General features: G+C 37.7%; 1 protein-coding gene across 1 annotated transcript in view; it reads right to left on the reverse strand.

The window, feature by feature from the left end:
- CNTN5 (contactin 5) overlaps window positions 1-2,909 on the reverse strand; it is a 1,715,246-nt gene that overhangs the window by 1,442,240 nt on the left and 270,097 nt on the right. The gene's annotated exons all lie outside the window — the stretch shown is intronic.

Genomic DNA, 2,909 nt, shown 5'->3' on the forward strand with positions numbered 1-2,909 from the left:
CCTTGTCTAAACACAGAGAAACTAAAAGCCTGGATACCATTGGGGGGAGGTGATGTATGAAGTACTGTTCAGTTCTCTCTGCCCCATATTTTAAGGGACATTTATTCCTCTTTTACCCCCCCAAAAGTAGACAGGCTTCATACTTTCCATAATGCTACATACCCTAAATACAATGGATAACTATTAATCAAAATACCTAAATAAATCATTCCTTGTGGAACAGATTTTTGGAAGAGTGACAACCAGAATCCCAAACATAGAGAGGACCTCAGAACTCATTTAATCTAATCAATACCAGTTATTTATCAAGACTTTTTGAAAGTTCTCATTCTAAGGAAGTTTTTCCCTTACACAGGCCGAAATCTGCCTCCACGTTAACTTTCATTCATTCCCCTTGTTTTGTTCAAATCCCTCTATATCATGACTTTTCAAATATTTGAAGGTAGCAATCACGTTTCCTCAAGACTTTTCTTCCCCAGGTCACACATTCACAGTTTCTGTAAAGAATAATCTAATTCCTGTTGCTACAAGGGAGTGTGTGTGTATGTATGTATAAATTCAATATCACAAAATTCCAATTATCTCAATTCAAGGTATTTAACATTTTTCATTTTGGATTGATAAAAATTTATTTCCTTTAGTACCATTTCAACTTCTAATTTTAGTAGTTATATGGTATTATAACAGTAGGGTAGAATTGGATAGGAGCTTAGCAACTCTAATCTGTACATGACCAAGCATTTGCTCAAAGGCATTAGATAAGTGGTCATACAACCTCAACTTGAAAACCATCAGTAATAAGGAGCTCACTACTGTAGTCTTAGCTTATTTAGCTTTGGAGCAGTACTATTTACCAATGAAATCATCCTAACAATGACCCCAAAAAAGCTGCGTCTCTGAAGCACCTACTCATTGCTTCTAATTCCCCTCTGTGGAAGTCCAACAGAACAAGTCTTATCACTATTCTACATACCTTCAAATACTTGAAGATATTTATCCTGCTCTTTTAAGGATTTTATTTTTCATTTTAGATATTACACCTCAACATATTTTAAAAATCATGCCTTTTGGAACCCAATAATAGCCTTTGTTTCTATAGGAGAGATTATTAACTCTGTGTGTGTGTGTGTGTGTGTGTGTGTGTGTGTGTGCGCGTGTGTGACAGACATCTTTGGAAGTCTGGTGAAACCTATGAATTCCTTTTCAGAAAAAATATTTCAAATGTATAAAATAAAATATACATGATTAGAAAGGAAACCGATTATATTGAAACAGTTTTCAAATCAGTTATAAATCAAGTTTATATGTACGCCAGGTTAAAAAGCCCTTCTCTGTGATTTCACTTGGGGTGACGGTAAGAGGAAGAAAATTCCAATAAATCTAATAAGTTTCACTTTGAGTTTAGTATATTCTTTATTAATACATGTATAGAGTGGAGATGATCAGGGGAATCCTCTGATTTGCTAGATTTGGGCACCTCCCATGGAACTGTATGAGAATACTCTGGGGGCAGTTAGGTAGCACAGTGAATAGAGCACCAGCCCTGAAGTCAGGAGGACCTGAGTTCAAATCTGGCCTCAGACACTTAACACAAAAACTAGCTGTGTGACCTTGGGCAAGTCACTTAACCCCAGTTGCCCTCCAAAAAGCAAAAAGCAAAACAAAAAAAATAAGAGAGTACTCTGGCCCCTTTCTGTGCAACAAATGCCCTAACTCTTGCTGAAGGATATGTACCTTATTGAGAATTCCTTAATGTTGGTTCCTATGATTGGGTTGTGCTAAAGATTATTGGTGAATGAGCCAGGAGAAGCCAGAAAAACCAAACTTTGGATTATAAGAGAGTAGAGGAAAAATAGTTCTTTCTCTTTTGGGAATCAGGTATTTTCAGTCTCTTTCTTAGATTTCTAGCTAGGATATGAGGAGGGGTTGCTTTCTCTTAGCCACTGTGCCTCTACCTCTCGCCATCACAGTAGATATAAGCATATGTCTTCAGGAATATGGGCTCATCTAAGTGACTCCACAGCCTCTGCTTCCCTTAGTCTACTTTTTCTGACTCCCTTGGTGATCTTGAGATATGGCTATTTACAGTATTGGTGGCTACCTCATGAGGTCCAGGTTTCCTTGGCTCTAAAGTGCTGGGTAGCTACTGAAATGTGATTCCTCTAATAGCATGCTCTTGGAGGAGTTGACCACAAACAGGATCATCCTGAAACCTAAAGCACTAAAGAAAAGTGTGATTAAGAGGCAGCTAGGTGGTGCAGTGGACAGAGTACTAGATCTGGAATTTGGAAGAAATCAGTTCAACTCTGACCTCAGACATTTACTTGCTATGTCATTTAAACTCTGTTTTTTTCAACTGTAATTGGGGATAATAACAACACCTATCTTGAAGGATTGTTGTGCCAATAAAATGAAATAATATTTGTCAAGCACTTAGCACCATATCTGAAACATAGAAGGTACTAAATAAATATTTATTGCCCTTTTCCTACCTGCCTGCCCAGAGTCCTTGGTCCTCCTCCAATTGATTGGACCAGGCAAATCTGAAGTGAATGTGAAATATCTGTTCAGTAGTTCCAATTAGTGAAATTGCTTCCCAGGAGAGTAATGAGCTATGTGAAAATGTTTCAGGTTGTTTTTGTGTATACTTATTAGTCTTTTGTCACTTAAGTATTTTCTGTAGTTGAGGAAATAAACAGCTGTCCTACACTTAGGATCCTTATTGTATACTGAATACATTTTCTTTTTTTTTTTTTTTTAAGCAATTGGGGTTAAGTAACTTGCTCAAGGTTACACGGCCAGTTATTTCTGGGTGTGGTGCTGAGTATCTGAGCCCAGATTTGATCCAGGTCATCCCAACATTGGAGCCAGTGCTCTTACTCGCTGAGCCACTTGGCTGCCCCTAAGCA

Source organism: Petaurus breviceps, unplaced genomic scaffold (genome assembly GCF_028583685.1).
Source record: "Petaurus breviceps papuanus isolate PSGF00001 unplaced genomic scaffold, PetGlider_PUasm1.0 91133, whole genome shotgun sequence".
NCBI classification, from domain to species: domain Eukaryota; kingdom Metazoa; phylum Chordata; class Mammalia; order Diprotodontia; family Petauridae; genus Petaurus; species Petaurus breviceps.